Below are 24,670 nucleotides of genomic sequence, written 5' to 3'. Positions count from 1 at the left end.
GGTTAACTCCCCGGGTTTCCGGTGCTACTTGGCGTCCCATTTCTGATGTATTTCCCAGTGGCCGTAAGGACTCTTTGTTAAAATCGCGCACGGGATCCCGGTCTGTGGTGGGAATGAAAACCTCATGGTTTGAGGGGAGCCTGAGATTTGCCAGTCCCCACAGTGCAGGGCTCTGCGCTCGCGGCTCTTTGGCTCTGACCTTCTGTCTGCGGGGCTTCGGTGATCTTTGCTCTCCGTCGCCTTTGTAACGCCGGCCTCTGCCCCACCGGCAATCCTGCACTCGAACAACTGTAAGTGCTCACTGACTGGAGAAGGGGTCGCAAACTCAGATGCCTTCAGGGACACGTGCAATACCTGAGTGAGAAGCCAGGCTGCGGTTCCAGCCGATTGTGGCCACGCGGGAATGTGGCCCTGTGATGCCAGATCTTACTTTTTTCTTTTTCTTTTTTCTCCTTTCATTCCTCCCTTCATTTCCCTTTTAAGAAAAGCTAAAAATCTATCTCTTTTTATGTGTGAAGTCTGACAATTATTAAATGTTGCAAAAAACTCATCGTTAAGTTACTCTGTAAAAAAAAAATGAGTAATTTAAGCAGATTTTTCATGGCAAAATAGTCAAATAGGAAGTAGGGTAGAGACAAAGTACGAGTTATAAGTAAATTATCAAAAGATTAAAGCCGCTAACTCAACATTAAGTAGGATCCGTTTCACAACCAAATGAGGGGTGACAACTGAAATTGCCTGCTCCACACACTGCCTAAATTCTTTTTTTCTTCACTATCCTTCAACTTTGTGCCCACCTCTAGTACCAGGCATTGTACTAGGCCCTGGAGAACTTCCTCATATAACGCAGTGTTAAACATCTGTGAAGGAGGCTGACACCTGTACACTGATAATGACAAACGTAAGACGCAAGAAAGTGGACATGTTATGGGCGCACTCAGGAGGGACACACAGGCAGATCTGCAGGGTTAGGTAAGGCTTTCAGAAGGTGTCCTCACACCTGAGAGATGAGTAAGAGATGTCAGGGAAGATTATGTTGCCACCAGACCCAAAAAAACTAAAAGATGTTTTATGTCCATAATGAATGTTAAGTGAATCTCCTTGGAGGAGGATGTCATCAGTGTGATGTCATACCTATGTTCCTGGAGAAAGGTGGATGCAGTGAAGCTCTCGTCTACAAAAATTGTTACATGATGGCAAAACTATTGCAGTACCCCATGCTTTTAGAAAAGTGATCTTGAGTCCCTTGAGAGGTGAAGGCAAATTGCAGCTGAAAGGCTATTGAGATAGGCACTCCATAGAACATCGCCAAATTTGTCAGAGCAAAATACTTACTGGTTGTTGCTCAGATAGAGTCAGTAATTTTAATACTAATGATTATTGGGTACGGGGCACCATTTGGTGGGACCAGAGCATTAATGTTCCAGTAATCCACCATGGGGCTCCTGTTATGGACTGAATGTTTGCGTCCTCCCAAAATTTATATGTTGAAGTCCCAACACCCAAGGTTACATGAGGTTATAAGGGTGGGGCCCTAATTCTATAGGACTTGTGGCATTTTGAGGGAAGGCCATGTGAGGACCTAGTGTTCAGAAGGCTGCTGTCCACAGTCCAGGAAGAGAGGCCTGACCAGAAACTGAATCAGCCAGCACCTGGATCTTGGACTTTCTAGGCTCCACAACTGTGAAAAAGTGTCTGTTGTTTAAGTCACACCCAATCTGTGGTATTTTGTTATGATAACCCAGGCTAACGAATAAAACACCCTTTGTTTTTTTTCCAGGTTTAAAAACAGGCAAAATTGGGCTGTCAGGTGGAGAAGCAGTGGGGCTTATCACCCCTTTATTAATTAGGTGTTATAAGTTTTGATCCTTGAAGGCCCTATTTTAACTTGCATTGGGCCTTCATTAACTATTTTAACTAAGGAGAGGGGTCCTTGGGGTCCCATTGTATCAAGCCAATTTGTAAGTGCCAAAGATTTTATTTTAATTTTTTTTCATTGTGTTAGAGTTTGTATGCCCAATAGGGGATATTTTTAGGGCTATGGGTATTATAACTGGGAAATTAGGCAAGGCTATAATATGAGGCATTCCTATTTTTTTTTCCTCTATATTAGTTACTTAACTAATATTATAGAGGCACAATGTTTACATTTAGTGGGACCCCCAGGTATAAATATAATTTGAGCCCCGGTACTGATTAAATCAATAAAGCTTTGTCAACTGGTGCACTTTAGCAAATGCTGGAATTAATTTAGAGCCTAAGTTGTAGACACACAAAAGCTAATGAGCACCCTTTTATCTTTTTGTTACATAAACTTTTACTATATCAATTTTTGTATATAAATTTCCAATTGGGTCAAACTAAGGGTCACATTTTATGTTAAATTATATACACATAATTTATTTAATTACCTTTTATTTTTACCCTTGTATTAGGGTTTTGTTTTTTTCTTTCCTTCCCTGTTTGTCTCCTGTTTTAGGCTTTTAGCCACATGAAGCTGTGGTTTCTACTTTCTTTCTCTGGCTGATAAGAGGAAAGAGATGGGGAAAGGCCCTGTGCTTCTTGGCAGCAGCCTCTCCCTGTCCTCAGCCCAATCTGTCCCCTTTTCACTCCCCCTGCCCCATCTCCCTTTTTCTCCCTATTAAAATCTTTTAGAACAACCAAGCAGGTGTATCGCCAGGTGGGTAAAGTTTTTCCCCTTTTTTATATGTCTCCTGTCTGTCCCTGACCTTTTTTTTTTTTTTTCTTTTCAGTGTTTACCCGATAAACTCCTAGTCTGAATAATTCTAGCAAGACTTGGGACATAGGCCCTGTCCCTAGATGTTTGTTACCTGGCCCTCGGTTAATTTAGGGCAGGGGAAATATTGGTGTGTTGTGTGGGGTTAGATAAAGGAGGTGGCTGTGGTTATGAACCTAGGATTTGTTGGAGGATTTGTAATATGACTTTCCATGTTTGCAAAAACAGCACCACAGGGTCGAGTAGACAACTCTGGTTATTAGTTTGACTGTAGTTAATACAGGCTAAATAGAAAAATACAGAACCAAAGAAAACACTATCACAGCAGCCCCTCTCCACCCTGGAGTATTTTGCAAACAGCCAACGCTAGGGACCCTAATGTGGCTTCAACCACACATGCAGCTTCCAGGCATGAAAGAGCCAAAAAAAAAAAAAAAAAAAAAAACCAAAGACAACAAAATAGCACCTTTTGCACTGGACATCTGTTTTCACCTGTGGAGGGTCATCTGCTCCCAGCACCTTGGTAACCCTTTAGAGAGCCACTCCTTCCCACCTCTGTCTATATGGAACTGACGGCTCTAGTCTAGGGCTTCCGAGGTAGTCATGTGACTTAGGCCTGGCCAATCAGCATGTCTTACCAAGCTTGGCCTCAGTGATTGGTTCAAGAATGGGCCTGTGGCTCCAGCTTGTCTAATGAGCACTCTCCTCAAGACTTTTGCTACAATTTACTGGGAACATGGGAGGCATGTCCTTTCCCGTGGGATTGCCAAACTATTAGGATATCATCCTGGAGCTGGGACTGGAAGGGGAGGACCTCACAGAAGGGGGCTGGGAACTAACCTGAGAATAAAGCCATCAACGAGGAAAGTACAGGCAAGAGAGGAAAGAAATGGCTCTGATATGATTGTCTGATGCCCAGGATCCTGTGGTGGTGTCAGCCATGCCATGGAGTTTTCAGTTACAGGAGCTGATAAAGTCTCTTTCATACTTAAAAAAAAAAAAAAAAATGCAAGGTAAAAATAGTAGATATCGTATACTACTGTTTGTGTAGAAAGCAATGTTTATATGTATCTGCTTGTATTTGTATATGCATTTACATTTTTCTGATAAGAAACTAAAAACCATGGATACGCATTGGGGGAGTGGGAACTGGGTAGATGGAGGAGTCATAGAAAGAATTCCTTGTATATCCTTTTATATCTTTTGACATTTGCACACTTGAGAATGTTACCTATTCATGGTATGACAGAATTTTAAAATTACTAAAAACCAGAGGTTACAATGGTTTTTTGTAAGCCTCAGGAAAAACAAATCCTATTCTATCAAATACATTTAATTTTCAAAGTACCATATGTGCTAGTAAGATAAGTATATTACACTCCTAACCACTCTGGAGCAAAGGAAACAAAGAACACAGTTAGGAGACTAGGTAGATCGGAAAGATCTTAATTAAATTTAAAATTATGCACACTCTGTCTTTTGTTATGTTTGCTAAGAAGATGCAGGAAGCTTTCTGAGATATCCAGTGGTAACTTTTTAGTTACCAGAATATTCAATGTTATACATAAGGAACTTCTGCTTCTGAGTAGGATGTATTAGGTATCAGTGGGTCATCATTCCTGCTGCAATAACTGAGGGGAAAAAAAGGATAAGTTACAAAAATATTTTAAAGACAGAGATCATTGGAAGCAGAGAAGAAAGAAACTAATAACCATGGATATGTGTTGGGGAGTGGGAACTGGGTAGATGGAGAAGGAGTCATAGAAAGGCTTCCCGGTGTATATATTTTGACATTTGCACATTTGAAAATGTTACCTATTAATGAAATGATAAAATTTTTAAAATGTTAAAAACTAGAGATTGCAATGGATTTTATAAGCCTTAGGATAAACAAATCCTATTCTATCAGATACATTCCAGGTAACCTGAGGTTGTTGGTCATTTTTTCTCCCTGGGTCATTTGTGAAGTCTAGGCATAGGCTAAAGATTGGGCTTGGTTTACCACCGAATTGTTGAGGTCACTCAGGGTATCATTACAGACTAAAATCTAGATATGAGGCTCTTTTTTTTCCCATGGGATATTTGCTGAGTGCTGGGGTGGACTTGGGGAGAGGAGAGGTGGGAAAGGGAGGGCCTGGCCTGGTGCCTGGGCTGGAAAGGCTGAGTGAGATCAGCAGTCTCTTGGTGTTTGGAAGATGGTGTCCCACTGGAGGGAAGGTCCTGCAACAAATGCAAGACAGGGCTCATTCTTAAGATAATTCAAAACAGAGGTGGACTGAGTCTAACTTAAGCTGCAGCTCACCACAAATCAGCTCAATTCCTGATTGGATTTAGGCATCATCCCTTTAAGCTACATTGTCCAACAGAGGATAGGTAAACCCTGGGGGAAAAATATGTTTAACTTATTCTTTTATGCACAATATTTGGTATAATAATAAAAAAAAATACAAATCATAGAAAAAACAAGTGTAGTAGACTGAATAATAGCCTCCCAGTGAGGTCTCTGTCCTATTCCTGGAACCTGTGAATGTACGGACGTTGCAGATGTGACTAAGGATTTTGAGATGGAGAGAGTATCCTGGCTTATGCAGGTGGGTCCTTATGAGAGGGAGGCAGTAGGGTCAGAGTCAGTAGCAGGCAATGTGAGGATGGAAGCGAGAGGTTGGGCCAGTATCCAAGAATGCAGGCATCTCTAGAAGCTGAAAAAGAGGAGGAAACGGATTCTCCCCTACGGCCTCCAAAGGGAACCAGCTCTGTGAATACCTTGGCTCTAGTTCACTGATTTTGGACTTCTGATCTCTGGAACCATAATTAATCAGTATTGTCTTAGACCACTAAATTTGTAGTAATTTATTATAGTAGCAATAGGAAACTAATACAGTAGGGCAATGTGCCTGCTTAGAGAAAAAACAGAATACCAGAAGCAGACTCACACCTGATCAAGATGTCGAGGACTTTAACTATTTAAATATGTTAAAGAGAACGGTAGGAACAATGTTCAAAGTGGTGACAAGGTGGGAAATTTCAACAGAGAAGTGGAATATATAAAAACCAATGGACATTCTAGAATTGAGTGATATAGTATTTGGAATAAAGAATTCAGATGGGCTGAACAACAGACAGGATACAACAGAGGCAAGAGATTAGTGAACTTTAAGACAGGACAATAGAAAATATCCAAACTAAAGTACAGAAAGATAAAAGAATAGAAAGAACAATGTTAACTAAAAAGTTCTTGTTTAATGTCTTCTTAGAATACAATATTTAGCCAAGAAGGTTATTCATTTAATCTTAGAATGTTCGTTTTAAAAAATAAAAAGAGTATTTTTGTATTTAAACTGTAAACAAACTCACTTTGTAAATCATATTGTATATGCTTCCACTAGACCCCTTAATCTAGTTTTCTCCTCACAGATTGCAAGTAACCAAGTAAAGCTTTTAGCAGGTTTGAATATAAAAACCACACTCATTTTACAACCCTCATTTCAGTTTCCACATTTGTAAAATGTACATGGTGGTAGTACATGTCTCATAAATTTAGCATGAGGATTATGTGACATAAGGCTGTTAGCATAATGCCTGGCACAGAGTAAATGTACATTTTTATTATTAATTTTTCCTCAGGCAGGTACATCTGCTGTGTCAGAAGACTCATCAGAGGGAGTATGAGATAATGGACTTCCATTAAATGAGATGGGCTTACATGAGACAGTGGATATAAAGCTTTCCATAAAGTCCTTATAAATGGTGGCCTTTACTATTATAAAATGAATCTCAGTTTACCAACTCATCTGTGCAATAAATAGTATTTTCTTTATTTTTATATAATAATTTATATTTTGAGCTCCCAATCTACTAGAGTGACAGCAAATTCATCTCAAGAATTGGGGATCTTCTTTCCTTTCTGCTGGATGGTGTCTAAGTTCTAGGGGCTTACCTTGTACCAAAGTGTGGGTGGGAAGGTGGTTGGTCCTTATTGTCTCGCTCATCAGTCACAAAGAAGTATCTTGTTTCTGTGCATATACCTTCCTCAGTGAACTCTCTCCTCAATTTCTGTTCCCATTTTGGGGACCTTTGGGATCGTTGTGCTACTTCGGTGCCAAATAAGGGCATGGAAACCCGGAGAGGCTGCCTGTGCCACTGCTTACCTAGACACCCTGGACAGTAGAGCCATCTCTGCTGTCATGTTCCTGGGGATGCTGCCTCGGAAGCAGGGCCCCAAGCCTCTCTTTCTTGAACCTACCTCATCACTGCTCTCACAAATCAATTCCTCATTTCTTTTTCTTCTTGCTTATGGGGCTTTTATCTGGTCTCCTTACAGAACTCTACCTTCTTAATAAGCTTAGGTTTTTGGACTCTTTATTTTCTGCTTTCATTACTACTTCTTCTCTTATCTGAGCCAATCAATAAACACAATTGGCTTCAATGGATGAAGAGGAGAGAAGGGTGGACACCAGAAGGAAATAAAAATATATCAGGTAAAGGTTCCAGCTGTGATGTAATCCCTGGTATCAGATTAGCCTTCCTACCACAAACCACCATAAAACTGGACAAAGGATATGAGTGCCCATTCTTAGGCACTGGACAACAGGCAGGGCTTGACAGTGATCGCTGGGAGAAGGGGAACTAATGAGATGTGTTCTCAGATCGCTTTGGCCCTCTGCTGGGGAACGGTTTTCCAAACACAGCACAACAAGCTGGAGTCCTAGCAGAGTAAGGATGCTCTACTTTGTTGAAGAGGCAGAGATCATGGTTCAGGGCTGCTGAAGTAGGTGCAATCTACAGGTCAGGGCCGGGATGCACATTTTAGGGAAAGACTACCTGAGGCTTCAGAGTTGAGTGTAAAACAGATACTAGAGGTCAAGCAGGTAACAGAATCTAGAACCTCTACAATGTATCATCCACAGTGTCTATTAAACAATCTACAATTCCTGCACATGCAAGAAAACAGGAAAATGTGACGCATAGTAAAAACAACAAAGAGTCAATAGAAACTGGCCTAAAAATGGTGCAGATAATTAAGGAAATTATTATAAACATGGTCTAAAATCTACAAGAAAGTATGCTCAAAGAATTGAAATATTGTCACAATGAAAGCACTAATGGGAAACCAAATCCGAAGGTATGCAGTGGGTAAGGGGATCTAGGGGTCTACTTGCTCGCAAATTACTTTTATCCAGTCTTCAGTATTTTAGACCCTCCTTCACTCCCAATTCCAGAGGTACCTGGAAGGTCTAAGAAGGCTTTGCTTTATTAGGATTCTGTGGTATAAACCAGCTTGGTTTTCACTTTTGCCCACTACTAGCCCAGGAATTGTCCCTTCTTGAGTCTGTGAGGAAAGTCACTATTTCTCTTCTTCTGTCTAAAATTCCAGATTTTTGTTACTGTTGTTTTCTCTGTTCTCATCCTTGTAGACTTACTATAGTTTAAAAAATAATAATTTACTATGGTTTCAGTAGGGTTTTTCAAGGGAATGAATCTAGATATACATGTTGAATCTGTAATTTCAGCCTGGAACTCCTGTACTAATTCTTAAAAACAATTTTAAAAGCATAACATTTCCTGGAAACTGTTCTGATCCAATATGTTAGCCTTCTGTTGGCATCCCCCTCACTAAAGGCCTCAAGTAAGATTTCTTAATTTCCTTTTCTTCTTGTGCCCTCAAGGGCCAAAAAGCCTCTAAAATAAATTAGTTGTGCCTGTCCCCAAGCCCATTACTTGGATATGACAAATCAGTGAAAAAGACACTCATTTTCTGTGAGAGAAGTAGCCATCCTCAAGGGACTTGCGCTCACCAAGTTTCACAAATGCATACTCTCTTGGGCATGTCTGTTTTTTGCTGACAGTAAATATTAAATTATAAACATAAACTTCAAATATAAACTTCAAATATAAAACCTCTATTGCATCTAACACATTAAGCTAACAACATTAAATTACTTAGGTATTACTTAAATCTAAAAAGGTTTTTTCTTCCCTTAAACAAGTCCTGTGAGACCCAGCATTAGGTATCCATGATTCTAGTACTTCCCTCTTTTTCTCCATTAAAAAAAAAATTACCTTTGTTGTACAAAGGCTAACAGAGACAACTCCCTATTGACTGTTATAATTCTGCTTGCAATTGGTAGCACCAGATGTGCCTCCAGCCTGTGTTCTATGGCTAGGACATCTATCTTTTTGGAGACTTCTAATTTTGTCTTGGCTGCTCTCTAAATGGGAATGGCGGGGGCGGGCGGGGGCTGTTTCACTTCCCTCTGTCATTAATTCCATCTCTTGTTGGTTCCCTAAACCCTGCTTTTGTAAATAATCCCTTCTTTAGACTCTCTTAAATGTCCCCTTTCAAGTGTGCAACCTCTTTTTTGTTAGGACCCCTGACTAATGCATTGTGTTTTGCAATTGATGCAGTTACTGTCCACATGACTGAACCTATATTGGCCTCAAAGATATCTAACTGTCATCTTTTACAGAGATGGATCTGTTCATTGGTTTCAGAGCATGAGGTAGGGTGGTGTTCCCCTTTGATGTATAACATCTGCACAGCTGATGAAATAACTGCTTTCATCAAAACACATACCTCTGCAATAAATCTGCCAATATTTTCATTGATTCCAGCTGATTTTTGAGTTCTTCATATTTATGGCCAACTGAGAAAAAAAGGAAGAGAAACTAGTCTCTAAATGTCTTTAATGACTTTTCACGCCTTACAACTACCTTCTAAAGAAGCCTTACGAGATGCTCCAGCAGAAATTGCTTTGGCTACTGCAACCATTTTCTCTCTTCTCAGGCCATGCTTTATTTTCCAGCGAGGTTCCTCAGACAACTTTCTTGGATGTTCTCTGCTCCCAGATCAGGCCCCAAATTCAGGAGAAATCTGTAGACCAATGGTCTCCACCCACATCATCTTAGGTATTCCCTAGGTGGCCACTTGATGGCGCTCAAGAATCTTCACCTTCATTTCACTCACATGAGCCATGGAATGTCTCACGTGAATAAAGGGGGCATGACAGAGGAAGTCTAATAAAAATTGTTGTTGTGTTCCAACATGTTCAACTGTGGATCATAGATAGTACTGTCACACCTACCTTTTTTTAAGCTATCAAGGAAAGAGCGTCCAGCCTAAGAAAAAGTCTTATGAGAGTTTATTTGAGCCACACTAATGACAATTACCAGGAAACAAAATCGAAATGGATTGAGAAAATGCTCCAGAGAATGGCAGTTTTGAAACTTATTTTATATATTAGAATCAGAGGAGGAGATGTTAGGAGGGTTACATGAAATTCATTGGTGGTAGATTAGGGAAGCAGGAGAAAGCAAAGCGGGGAAATCTCTGAGATTGACCAAAAGTAAAACAGACATACTTCTTTTACATTGGTGGGTACAGGATGGTTAACATTACAGCAAGGTAGAGCTGTTATGTGGGCAACAAGGTAACAATATGGTCAATGTGGCCTCATGCTCTGGTGCTGGCAGTTGTGTCTCCAAGGGGTCTAGAAAGGAAGATTACTCTGACATTTCACAGTATGTTATCTTAGATGCACGAAGATGATAGGCAGTTTCAAAGTTAAAGACTGACCTTTGTCAAAGAAGCTACAGGCCTAGGACGTGACTACCTACCATGATCTACTTTTGTTAGGAATTTAGTAACCCTGTGTGGTTACTTTAGTCTCTGGGTTGTGAGCCTCCCCTGAGCTTGTCGGGTTTAGTATGTGGCCCCTTTTTCGTCCACAAAGCATGTAGTGGAAAGGCCCAATCCACAACAGGATTATTCTGTTGACTTGCATCCAGATGAAGAAGTATAGATCACATAAAAAGAAATGTGTGTTCACAGAACACATAGAATACATACTGCCATATGCAAAATATAATGTACTGCTGTCATCAAAGAGCTATGAAAAGGTTTCACACTCAAATTTGAAATACCTCTGTCCTTAATAAAGTGGGACACACCTTATAAGTCTAATTAGAAAGGAAGTCAGTGAAGCCTCTCAGAAACAGCAAGAATTTCACTACTTACTTTCATGGTAGATTCAGCCAGGAGGATAAAAATGACAAAAAAGGATTTTGAAAACAAAATTGGCCACAATAGGTGCAGAAACCTGAATCAAACAGGCTAGCTCTTACTCTTAGTTCTTGCAAGTATAAGATGCAGAGCTTTCAAAGAGATAAGACTTTATTGCCTTAAAATATTAATGGGTTGGACCATGGAACTTCCCACTCTACTCCCAGGGAACCCTCTTAAAAGAAAACATATATTAAGTGACATTTTACTACAGTAGTGCAAAGCGTTTTAAAAAAAAAAAATGTCAAGACCTTCCATTCTTAAGTATCCCACCATAGCAAATACTGTTGGTGCTTCGCCTATAACTCCTTGGGTCCCTCCACCTCTGATTCCAATTCTAACATGGTTTTTTCCCCCTCACACCAAGCAATTCTCCCACACCAGCCAGGAGTCCTACAATTCAACTCAATTCTGATATCAACCTAGAGATAGCATCAGATCCCATATGTTAAGGCCTCAGTCCTATAAGACTGCCTTCCTACCTTCATACACCTATCACAAGTCCACGTTGTCACCTGTGCTTCTGACCTACTGGCTTTAGACCAGAGTTTTTCCATGACCCCCTGCATGGGTTCGACTAATCTGCTAGAGCAGCTCACTCAGAAATATTTTCCTTACTAGATTAGCATTTTATTATTAAAGGATATAACTCAGGAAGACCCAGATGGAAGAAATGCAGAGGGCGACGTATGGGAAGGGGTGTGGAGCGTCTGTGCTGAGTGTGCCACTCTCCCCACATCTCCGGGTGTTCAACCCAGAGGAAGGTCTCTGAACCCCATCCTTTTGTTTTTTTTTTTTTTTTTTTTTTAATGGAGGCCTCATTACATAGGCAGCATTGATTAACTCATTGGACATTGGTGATTGAACTCAATCTCCAGTCCCCTCTACTCCCTGGAGGTGGAAGGGTGGGACTCAAAGTCCTAAACCTCTAATCACAAGGTTGGTTCTTCTGGCAACTAGCCCATCCTTTGGTGACTTAGGGGCTTCCCAAGTTACCACGTTAACATAAGCTTTAAAGACACCTTTATCACTCTCATCACTTAGGAAATTCCAAGGATTTTAGGAGCGCTGTGCCAGGAACAGGAACAAAGACCAAATAATATTTCTTACTATAAATCACTATATCACCATCTTTTTCACCATTTCAGTTCTGTTACCCTCTAGCTTCTGTGCCCTTTGTTTTCGATGGCTTTTACCTATGACTTTGTTAGGAAAATCACCCTTGGGCTACGAGGGTGGCTTTGCACACCAGCAATAAAGGAACTGAATTGCCTGGGAATGTATATGCCTCTGTGTGGGTGGCTACTGACTGGTGCAGGAGCACAAAACAAAACAAAACAAAACTCCTTTGTTTGTGGAGGGACAAACTCCTAGGTATAACTCACCCCTCAGGACTCTCCACTGCATGAGGCTGAGGTCGAGGCATGGCCGACACCATCTCCCCTCTGTGTCTGTGTCTAGAACACGATGCCCAACATCTGCAGAATATACTTTTTTTTTTTCAAGGACACATGGAACATTCCCCAAGAAAGACCATATGCTGGACCATAAAGTAAATCGATAAATATTAAACGATTGATATCTTGCAGAGTATGTTCTCAGATAACAATGGAATTATTGGAAACAATAACAAAAAGAAATCTAGAAACGACCCAAATGTTTGGAAATCAATTAATTCAAGTCAAAGAAGAAATCACAAGGAAAAAATTTAAGTATCTTGAACTGAAAGATCATGATAACAACATATCAAAAGATGTAGGATGCAGGTAAAGCTATGTTTAGAGAGCAAATATGCAGCTTTAAATGTTTATATTACAGAAGTTTTGAATCAATGATCTAACTTTCCACCTTAAGTAGCTAGAAAAAGAACAAAAGAAAACCATTGTGGTTCTTTGAAAAAATAATACAATTGATAAACTCTGGCAAGACTTAACGAGGAAAAAAAAAAGAAAAGAAAATTGGGGCCAGGGTAAAGGATATATGGAGGATCTTTATACTGTTCTTACAGGTTTTCTGTATGTTTGAAATTATACCAAAATATCAAAAAAAAAAAACATATCAAAAAATTTTAAAATGGGTGAATATGTATACTGATAATACTGAATACTTCAAATATTGGTCAAGAGAAATTATCTTTTTCTGCTGAAATGAAGATAGGAATCGGAGAAGTGTGAGGAGGAATAAAAGCTCTGGTTGAAGAAATAGGAGGGCTGAGTCCTTAGTTACACGACAGTGATGCCGGTCACCGCTCAGGTCCCAGTGCACTGCCTTTCAAAGCTGGGTGCCCGCACATGCCGCACAGTGTCTTTGTCATATGGAGTTTTCTGAGCTGCATCAGGGTTCCATGCCAGTTTGCCATCTTTCCTTGATGTTTCTTGTACTCAACACTTAAAACTCCTCTTGCAGCTCTAATCTAAACACTTGTGAAGCCAAGTTTTTTTTCCTACAATGTTATGGGGGAAGAGGATTAAGTTTCACAGGAGAAGGCAGGCATTTAAATATAGACGAGGTGGATGAAAGTCTCATATTGCATCTGAATCAGAAACTAGGCAGAGTCACTTCTTTATTCTAAAAGCCAACAGCTGCTCAGAGACAAGCAGATTGAACCACTTCCTCCCTGCTCAGAAATTCTCAGAGTGCGCAAGCACACACACACATTTATATACACATATGGTTAGAAGAACAAAGAAAAGGAGCACAAAGAAAAATAACTCATTGATGATGTCATTTGCAATTTCAGAGCATAGTTATATGTTTCATGTCACATGATTTCCTGCAAAAATCACATTCATGAGCCCAGGCAATTCTCTCAAACCAGGAGGTAAAGGATTATATTGCACATAAGTACTAATTAACCAGTTAAGACAGACTTTTTTTAAAAAAATGAGAGATGTTATTTCCTTTTTAGAGTTTTATTATAAAAGATTTAAAACATACACAGAAGAATAGTGTGATAATCCCCTTATATACCCATCATCCAGCCTGAACAGTCCAACTACGTTGAGTTGGAAGAAATCATAAAAGAGGAAGCCTGCGGTTTGGGATATGAACCAGGGCATTAAATTTAGCTTCACTGGGAGCTTTCTCCAACTTCATTAATCAGCTAATCAAAGCTCTTTGTTAAATTTCAGTTTTCTCATCAGCATAAAGGGAGGCTATTCACCACTGACCATTTGCACCAAGTTTCTGTAAGTTCAGGTTGAATGAATGCTCATGCTCTGTTCAAGATTCTTTGTTTTAGTTGATCCCTTTTAAAGCAAAGTTGGGGAGAAAATCAAATAAAAACTTTATATAATTTTCTACATTCTTTTTTTCAACAAAAGTGAGACATTTTATAACTGTGGTCCACTGTGTTAGATTCTGACAGGATATTCGGTGGAGATGGTCATTGGGCAAATAGAGCTATAAATCTGGATGTCAGGAGAGAGCTCTGGGAATGGAAATCTGTTAGAAGTGACAGCCCGTGAAGCTGAGACACAACATCAAGAAAAAAAGAGTGCAGAGGAGAATACGGCCTAGGTAGAACTCTGTGGAGTTACTCAAGTTAGAGAAGGGACATGCAAGAGCTAGGTCATGAAGCACACAGCCCCGGGAGAAAATGGGAAATAAAGGGGTTAACCAGGGTTAACTGCATATAGGGAACCAAGGGTGCTAAAATCCTTCAGTGAGGCACGGACACAGCAGGGCACCAAGACTGTGGGGCAGAGGAAAAAAATCTAATTTCTCTCCATGCATCTCACCCCTTCCCAACTGCCCCCTGCTGGTCCCTGCCACTTGTGGAGCCCCTGGGCTAGGGGAAGGTGAGGGGATTGCCCTTCACTCCTCTCCCCCTATCTCTTTTCACTTTCTTCCTGCCCATTCCTCCTGGACGAGCTACTCATCAGTCAGATCTCAGCCTAAAAATCTCTTTTCTGACTTTCCAGTGAGGTCGGATCTCATTATACACTCTCTACTTTTCCTCTATGAAACGTCTCAGTTGACATTCTGAATTTTCACAACTCTTTGACTAATACCCACCTCTCCAAGGAGATGGTTAGCTCCATGAGAGTGCAGATCATGTCTGTATCATTCACAACGTGTATACCAAGCGTTGACCTGAGTGCCTGGCCCAAGCGATGCTCAGTAAAGATTAAATAAATGTATGAATGAATGAAGAATGAAGGCAAGTATGTGTGTTGGTGTTACCTAACCCTGGGTAATGCCAACTGTCACTGTCCCCTGCTGCTGCTCCCGTGGCTTGTGTCCTACTCTCTGGCCTCAGCTCAGCTCTACAGAAATCACTGTCCATCTTAGAGCTGTTTCTGGGGACTGATGAGGGTGGAAGGCAGACTGAAATGAGTGGGAGGTGAGGAAAGGGAGACAGTGGATGTAGAATGCTATATCACAAGTTTGGTTTTGAAGGAGGAGAGAATTAGGGTTGTACCTGCAAGAAGCCTTAGGGTCAAGTCAAAGCAGTTTGTGTGCATGCGCGTGTGGTGTGTGTGTGTGTGTTTTGAGAGAGATCTAACATGTTTATGCGCCAGAGGGAGGGTTCAGTTAGGAAAGGTTGAATAAATAGGAGCAAGAAGGAATCCTGAGAGGAGTGAAGATGCCTGTAATGGGCACTCGGATGTTAATACGAGCTCTTTCTGCCTCAGATTGGCTGCACCCCCCCATGAGAGGGGCAGCCACTCCCCCATTCCAGTGTCAGATGCTAGACCACCCAAGCAGGACCAAGAAGGAAGGTGTCCAAGAACTAGTTCTGAGTCATTGTATTGACCACCCCCTCCAGTGAATAAAAACGTTGGACAGATTGAGGGAGGAGCCAGAGATTACAAGGTAGATTCTGTAGGAGAGGTTTACACTGTGAAGCCCATGGGGAGGGGAGGCATGCTTTCTACTTTTCTCAAATCACCAGAGAAGGGCCACCTGGAGAATTTGAAAGGTGGTCCCTGGACCCAGGGAGACACAGGGATGTCACTTACACCTACAAACCTGCAGGGGGAGTTGTGGCTGTGGCTGCACATCAGTTGCTGGGCTTTTATGAAGGGCTCCAGTGGAGAGGTAAGTGAAGGCTGGTCAGATGTGTGTACTTCCTATGACTCGAACATGAGTCACAAATGCGAGAGTGGCCAGTGGTTGGTCTAGATCAATGGTTCTTACCTGGCAGTGTCTAGAGACAGTTCTGATCGTCTTGACTGGGGGTGCTCCTAGTGGGGGTCGTCCAGTGGCCAGAGCCCAGGGATGCTGCTAAATATCCTACAATGCATGACAGGGCAGCATAGAGCGGAGGAGGTGTAGGTTGTGTGTTGGGAAGTAGAAGGAATTCCCGTACAATTGTCTAAACTTTTCTGTGGAATAAGATATGAATCTCCTGCCCAGAGTGAGGGGGATGGAAGGATCATGGAGAGTTCAAAGAATGAAGAATTGAGATCGTCATTTAAGAAGTGGGAGAACTAGGTGACCCATAGTAGGGTTGCCAGACAACGTATCAGAGAATGGAGAGGTCCAGAAGTGGAGGTAGGACAGGTCCCTAGAGGCCGCCCAGGGGGAGGGGCCTTCATGGGACCCCCTCAGCAGAGCACTGTTGAAACCTGAGTTGCACTGAGGGTGTCTGTTAACAGTCCGACTTTCTCGTGTTGCCGTAGGTCTTAGCACTCCACTAGTCCACCTTTGGTGTCCCTCATCGATGAGACGCTGTGTCCTTATCAGTGATAACACAGTAAGTGGAGGGAGCTCTCAGCCCACTTGTTCCCATTTTGCCTTTACAAAGAAGAGACCTTCTAACTCGCACCTCATAAATCTCATCCAGCATGGCCGTAGCTCCTGCATGAGTCCATGAGACACAGATGTGGGAGGCGCGGCTCTCAGTGCCTTTACAGAAATGACTTGGTGCTGTGGTGGTGAGTGACAAAAACTGACCCTGACTACAGATGAAATTCACCGGAAGGATATGAGTCCCTCACAAAAGAAAGGAGAAAGCTGAAGCACTTAGTCTGAGAAGGACAGGAACCAGGGAGGCCTGGGAGACTCAGAAGCAGGAACCGACTGATAGTGTCATCCGGCCGCAGTGCAGGAACACGTCAGCCCCACCTCTCCTCTGCTTTTGCTTCCTCCATTCAAGGGTCAGAAGCCAGGAGAAGGGGCCGAGGAGGGCGCAGTGCCTCCGCCCTAGGGAGGGCAGGTCAGTTTCTGACTCCCAGGGGTAATCAGAGTGTTGCTCCCAAAATCTAGGAAGTACATGCAAGACTGAGAAAACCGGGCTCGTGGATCTCCTGGGCTCCATCGGGAAGAGATCTGGATGCCCTTTCCTGGAAGAGTGTCCACGGTTCCCTGGAGACCCTTCCCCCACCTCAGAGAGTCCAAGCTCTCGTCTCTCAAACATAGCTCGGATGGAAACGGGATTGCAGAGCAGTTTCCCGAGGTTGCCGCACCCCCACTGAGAGTCCCCAGTACAGAAGTCTCTGTCCCCTCTAGCTAGCATATGCCTGGCTCAGAGATAGGCCTCATACACTGTCTCTCTGGGGACCCACATTTTAATCATTTCACGCCCACTGACACATGGGTTACACAAGCAGGGCCCTAAGCCTTGTCTTAATCTCGTAAATTTTTTTTCTAAAAGGGTAAGACACTATTTTAGTCACTGTTTTCCAGGGAGAAAAAGTCCTGTTTGTCCTTATGATTCATATTGGTGGTTTTTGGACGGCGTTGTATTGATTCATGACGACTCACTCGGCAGCTGGTATGAATTAAGTGGGACTTTCTCTTGGTGACAGTAAAATCTTAAACAAGGCTAACATTAAAAACCGCCTGGTGGGAACACCGGAGTTTGAGCAATCTTCAAAACTTGAGTCAGTTCAGTCAGATGCTGCACCATCTCAGCAGTTAGCAAAACCCGACATGTGGCTTCAACGAGGTGCTGCCATGACGTAGCGTCTGCTCCTCACTTTCGTGTCAGTGACTCCTTGGAGGTCAAACTGCTCCCATGATGAGTTTTATCCTGTAGCCGTCAGCCCAGTTAGACACATGAGGAAACAGAGGCAGGAGACTGTCGTGGATGTTGCATCAGGGGCCAGGTTTTCTCTGGTTTGTTCCAAGAAGTTTTCCACAGAATCCCAGAAGGCCACCCTGTGGTTCTTAATGGGGGGATATTTTGCCACCCCAAGGGACATTTGGCTGTGTCTGGAGACATTTTTGGTTATCATGGCTGGAGGGGTGCTACTGGCATCTGGCATGCAGAGGCCAGGGATGCTGCTAAACATCTACCATGCTCCACAACAAAGAATTTTCTAGCCCGAAATTTTAATGGAGCCAAGGTTGAGAAACTCTGCTCTAATATAAACTGATCCCAAATCCCAAGTGACTTGGTGGTTTCAGGTCATTAACTGACTTAATGAAAAGGATGCAAGATACGGTAAAAACAGATCTTTTGAAAAATCATGTAATTGCTGTGTTTTAACAGTACATATGTCTTGCCTAGTCTCTAAATACCATTCTCCACTAAAAGGAATCAAGGCTCTTGAGAAACGGCCGATCCAAGGCTGAGACAGATTAGCAAAGAAGGCATCAGAAGCTGTGGGGTCAGAATTAAAGGATACAGAAGCTGACCTGAAGGGACTCTCTTCTGGCCAAATATGGGACAGTTTAGAGCATTACAAAGAAAAATGCAAATATATCAAAATCCACATCTGCAAGTTGAAAGAGATCCTTGAGGTCAAAAGATGAAAAGCTACCTCAGAATCATGTGGCTTCTAGAGGTTTCCTTTATTTAAAAAAAAATACTTCCATTGCCTCTTGAACCCAGGTGTTCTCATTTCCCTTTAGCGTTATCAACAATGGAGGAAAGGAAGCTGCTCCGGAAAAGGAGCCAGAATGAGGGTGCACAGTGATCACACCGTCATTGTCAAATGAACCACAACCGTAAATGTACTCTGTGACGGTTGCAGCTCATGGGGGAGTGGGGAGGGGGGTAGTGGGAGGAAGGGAGGCGGGGGCCGGGGTGGAGAGAGAGACGTGTGAACAGGTGATTACAGAATAGACAGATATATCCATGGCATGCTTCAGGCGGAATTGTTCTCTTAGAACCGAAAACCCAGCTTAGAAGAGTGTTGAATTAAATTTCTAGGCCCAAGATGGAGCTGCTCCTGCCCAGAATTCCACATCAACAAACCAAACTTGTTTTCCTGTACATGCTCCGTGTGACCAGAAACGCAGTATATCCATCCAGTCAGCCAATACCCAAATGCCAAGCCAACTCTGGGCTCTATACGTATCTCTTTGTTCCTCGATCTTTCTAAATAAGGTCAGATATGCAACCCCAGGCACCCAGGCCCCATTTCTCCATTGCTGCTTCTTCTGCCCTATAAAACTCGCTCTTGACACAATTCCCTGGAGAAGTGTGCTCCACCGCTTGTGAAGCACTGTACTTCCCCAGTCCGTGGACTGTTTTCTCTCACGTAAAGGACATCAAACTTGTTACTAAATTGTTTTAGTTTTGTCATTCAATGTGAGTTTAAACAATAAAAGGAAGTTATTGAAACATATAATCAAGAATGTCTAGACAGCACTATTACTAGCGTGGTCACGGACCAGTGTCCACAAGTTTGCTATTGGTCCACAATGAGACATAATGACTACATTGTTGAAACAATCATGTGCCCAACCATCTTTCTACAAACTTCCTTTCCTCCATTGTTGATAATGCTAAAGAATAATGAGAATACCTGGGTTTAAGAGGCAACGGGAAGTACCACTTTTTAAAGGGAGGCCATTAGAAGCCATATGGTTCAGTTGTATTGCATGTTACAAAAGTATCAGGCAGGAAGATAACAGCAACATTAAACCAGAAACAAAAAACAAAACTGCCTTTATCACAGACAGTTTGAGAAGCACTGGCCTAGGGTGGTAATTTACAATTCTGGCTGCTCATTAGAATACCTGATGGGTTTTGACACGAGTAATACTATGCCCAGAGATTTTCATTCAGTTGGCCTAGTGTGGGGCCCAGGTATGGGTAGTTTTAGAAGGTTAGCAGGTAGTTCTAATGTATAGCCAGAGTTGACAATTACACTGGCCTAGATGAGATTTGGTCAGGAACATTATCAAGGACTTGAGTTCCCATAGCACTAAACACTCATTTTAGAAAAGAAGAAAGATCTCACATCGATGACCTCAGCTTATACCTTAAGAAACTAGAGAAAGATGAGCAAATTAAATCCAAAATAAGCAAATGAAAAAAATAAGATCAAAGATTAAATCAATGAAAGAAAAATCAGAACAAGAGAGAAAAATCAATAAAACCAAAAGCTGGTTCTTTGAGAAAATCAATAAAATTGATAAATCTATAGCCAGACTGATTAGGAAAATAATTTACAAAAAACGCAAACTACCAAGATCAAGAATGAGATGGGGGTCGGGGGGGCGCGCCTGGATGAAAAAGGTGAAGGAATTAAAAAGTACAAATTGTTAGTTACAAAATAGTCACAGGGATGTAAAGTATAGCACAGGGAATGTAGTCGATAATACTGTGATAACTATGTATAGTGCCAGGTGGATACTAGAGTAATCGGAGAGATCACTTTGTAAATTATATAAATGTCTAACTGCTATGCTGTACACCTGAACTAATATAAAATAATACTGAATGTCAACTCTGGTTGAAAAATGAAAATTAAAAAAAGAGAAAAAAGAATAAGAGAAGGGACATCACTATAAATTACATAGAAATTAAAAAGATAATAAGGGAATATTATGAACATCTTTATGCAAATAAATTTAATAACTTAGATGAATTGACAAATTCCTTGAGAGACTCAAACTACCAAAGCTCACTTGAGAAGAAATAAATAATTTGGATTGCATTATATTTATTAAATAAATTAAATTGGTAGCTAAAAGCCTTCTCACAAAGAAAACTCCAGGCCCACATGGCTTTAGTGGTGAATTCCACTCAACATTTAAAGATGAAATAATGCCACTGCTACACAAACTCTTCCAGAAAATTAAAGAGAAGAAAATACTTCCCAATTCATTTTTTTAAAACCAGCATTACTCTAAATCCAAAACCAAAGATATTACAGGAAAATACATAGAAATCCTTAAAATCCCAACACCTACCAAAGTGGCACCTGTTCCTGAGATACTCATCACTGTTGTCTGGCCCTCTATGGCAATTTTAAAAAGAAGTTATCCTAACCCAGAACCTGGACCTTACATGGCCTTGAACTGTAGCACATGACCTTCTTCTTCCTGGTTCCATATATTTGCAGCCATTAAACGTATGTCTGGAAACTGTGCTGGAACCTAATCAGATGCCCTGCTCAGGAGGTGGAACTCAGAGACACAAAGGGAAGGAAGAACTGATGCTGGGAGCTGAGGATGGAGGTTCACAGTGACTACGCAGCTGTGTCCGCTGTTTTGGAAGCACGAGGAGAAAAGAGAGAAAGTGAGTCCAAAGTGGGGATTGGGGCAGATGCACAGGCAGAAATTATGTGAGACATAAAGAGAGACAGAGTGCTAAAAATGAGGGAGCACCCCAATTTTCTGTCTCTTGTGAAGCCTAGCTCTTCAGATGCATCTGGATTGATGGAAGACAGTGAATGAATTTATGTTTCTTATAGCCCAAACTGACCTGACTAACCACAGTGTTCAAAAAAAGTTCGGTTCCTGCCCTTCCTGCAGGTTAGGTCCTTGGTGTCACCTATTAGCCTAAGGACACCATGGGCCACATCTTCATTCCCAAAGACCTAAGAGATTTAATTGGATTCTCTTTTCTTGTGTGTGTGTGTGTGTGTGTGTGTGTGTGTGTGTATGTTTTTTAATTGTTTAAGGTATAACATACATATAGTAAAGTAAATCTTAAGTGTATGCCTAAATGAATTTTTACACACATACACATAAACATACACACACACACACACACGCCCGATGTAACTACCACCTAGATACAGAACATTTGCAATACTTACAGGTTTACTCTTCCTACTCTATGGAGTCTCAGTTCAGATTACGAGCAGTTGGTTTGGCTGTCCATGTGCTATGGATTGAAATGTATCACCTTATAATTCACATGTTGAAACCCTAACCCTCAGTGTGACTATATTTGCAGCTAGGGTCTTTAGGAGGTAATTAAGGTTAAAGAAGACATAAAGGTAGGGCCCTAGTCTGATAGAATTGGTATCTGTGTAAGAAGAAAAAGCAAAACCAGAGTTCTCTCCTTCTTTCTCTCCCCTACGCGCACAAAGAAGAGGTCATGTGAGCTCACGGCGAGATGGTGGCTATCTATAAGCCAGGAGAAGAGGCCTCAGAATGGAACCTACCTAGCCATCGCCTTGATAATGGACCTCCTAGCCTCCCAGAACTGTGAGAAATGAATTTCTGTTAAGGCACCTAATCTATGGAATTTATGACAGCAGCTCGAGCAGACTAATATACCATGTGATCCATATCGAGAACAAAAAATGGAGAGAGAAGTTTTGAACAAAAAACTACCCTTTAAGGGAGCGTGGGCAGCTGGCCCACAGTACAAGCAGGTGGCCTACGCCCAGCATGGGTGGGAGGAGGGTGCCAGCAGCACAGCCTGGAAAACAAGCAGCCTCTCCGGCCACGAAGTCCAGTCTACTTCCAGGCTGACTTGGACATTATTGCAAGGAGATGTTCGATAAATTTGGAACCACAGTTAAATGTCAACCAACAGCCTCTCACTCATCTGTCCCTTAGGATGTGCTCCAAGACGTCCCAGCAATCTAACAGAGATTTCATTTTATGTTCCTGATCTGAACGGGAGCCTGTGGGTACACCCCTCTGAGCACTGACTTGTTAGAAAAAACTAACCCCTTGCCACAGAATGGACTCGGTGCAATTTACCAGTTAGAATGTACTATACTACCTCTAAAAACAATGCACTGTACCGCCACAACTTTACTCTGGTATAAAATGGTAACCCCTCCTCACCTGGATAGTGGTGAAACCTTGGTCAGGAGTAGCTGCGAGGGGTCAGTCCTGGTCCAGGCCCCCTCACTTTGTCATTGTCCTATGGGCTGGTCTATTCACGGGATTATTCCTTATGCCTTTTTTGTGTATCATGTTTCACAAAAGCTTTGTAAAAAAAGTCATACAAAGAAAAGTCGGTATACACGGTATTACAGACACTGCAGAGCACAGTTTGCGCCGTGCTGTGCTGCAGAGATCACCATCTCCCCAGTGGGGTCCTGAGGCCAACGGAAGCACCTCCCAGACTGGGCCCATCGAGGGTGCTGGAACCTCTGTGGGTCCAGAGTCTTGGGAGAAGCCACCCTTGCTACAGAGAGCAAAGACTGGTATTTTGTGTGCACTGCTCAGGCTGCAGACACCATTGTCAGGGTGTTTTAGGGCTTCTCACTGATTTAAAAGGAGGTGCACGATAGATGTGGCCAGACAGCAAACCAACAGACCCCAAAACCCCAACCTTGTTTCTGGTCCTTGAGGGACTGATTGTTAAATACTGCCACACTACGGAAGAAAGGGAGAGTGGATGCTGAGGCCCACCGCCCTGCTCTCTCTCTTCCGGGTCAGTTCTTTAACCAGCTTCTCCAAAGTTTCTCTCAGTTCCCTACCCCATCTCCCTGCTGCTGCCCCGAGCACACTCCCTCTCTTCCTATTGCACAGAGCGAAGAACCCATTGGTTCTGTAACTTCAAATCAGTAAGCCTCTCTCACTGTCGTCAGCCTCTTTCCTCCCAATCCTGCGCTTTTTATCAGCATTTAAACAAGCCCAGGTCTTTCCCATTAAAAGTGGTCCCCTTGATTTCTTCTCCCCTCCTACTCCTTTCAATTGCTCTGCTCCCCTAAGTTCCCTTCTCTATGCTCACCCTGAATTTTAGTTGTTAAAATAAGAAATGAGGCAGAAATGCCTAGACACCGAGAAACCTGGACACTAGTCCAGTGGGTATATTCTATGTTCCCTTTCTTTCTGCAACAGCATCACACAGATCTGGTTATTGCCACACTGGTGTCAGTCTCCTGGGTTCTTTAAAAAAATATCCAAGGAGACTTGGATCCCCAAGCTTTTGGGGAGCTGACAGAGTGTTCATAACCAAACACCCTGTTTCAAATGGAGAGCATCTCCCGAATCTCTTTCTAGCCTGTTCTGGGAGCAGAGATAATTAGCAAACACCTTCCAATCCAAGCTCTATTTCCTCATCAAGGCAGGCCCCTCTCTGTTCAGTAACTGGCACAATTTTGGGACAAGCCTTTTCTTGGGAAGTTTTGAAAACATTCCATATTCAGTTTGTACCAAAAATGTAAACTGTGTCTTTGTGAGAAAGAGAAACACAGATTTCGATGGGACTTTGAATCGTAAACAGTCATAATTTGTTTTGTTTATCTTTGTTCCAGAAAGAGAAGAAAACAATATAGCTGCATGATGGTATTACACAGTTTTCAGGCCTTTGAATTTAACCACAGGGTCCCTGGACTATATATTCAGAGCCAAGTTTCTAGAAAGCACTCTCTATACTGTGTTTTACTTTCTCATCTCCTATTCATTCTTTTCCTTTCTGGAGTCCAACATCTGTGGTTTCCATCCACCCACCACAGCAGCTCTCCCCTCGGACCTCACCAACTTCCAGTTGCTCTGTCCAGTGGGCTCTATCAGTCCTCATCATTCTCGGCCTCCTACTGTCACTTGACATTTGCGGCCTCTTCCTGCGTGAAAGCCCCCCTTTCCCCAGCGTCTGCAGCACCGCATCCTGGGGCAGCTCTGACATGGGGTGTGGGTGTGCGAGTTTGTAGAGGAGAGGTGCCACATAAGACAGCTTCATCTCCATCTCTCATGGGAGGAGGTTGGAAATTAGGAGATGACAATTCAACCTTAAAAATCAATCAATAATCAGATGAACATATTATTGAGAATTATAC

The 24,670-nt window shown here is 42.2% G+C and overlaps 1 long non-coding RNA gene across 2 annotated transcripts; it reads left to right on the top strand.

The window, feature by feature from the left end:
* Positions 1–28: 28 nt before the first annotated feature.
* Positions 29–22,960, top strand: LOC118611401. Of its 2 annotated transcripts, XR_004954334.1 has the most exons (4): positions 29–290; positions 16,424–16,497; positions 21,044–21,219; positions 22,019–22,960. It is a non-coding gene; the product is annotated as an uncharacterized LOC118611401 (long non-coding RNA). The 2 variants fall into 2 exon arrangements; XR_004954333.1 differs by lacking the exon at positions 16,424–16,497.
* Positions 22,961–24,670: the final 1,710 nt, after the last annotated feature.

Source organism: Rousettus aegyptiacus, unplaced genomic scaffold (genome assembly GCF_014176215.1).
Source record: "Rousettus aegyptiacus isolate mRouAeg1 unplaced genomic scaffold, mRouAeg1.p scaffold_m13_p_14, whole genome shotgun sequence".
NCBI classification, from domain to species: Eukaryota; Metazoa; Chordata; class Mammalia; order Chiroptera; family Pteropodidae; genus Rousettus; species Rousettus aegyptiacus.
This window is presented reverse-complemented; position numbering and strand designations above follow the sequence as displayed.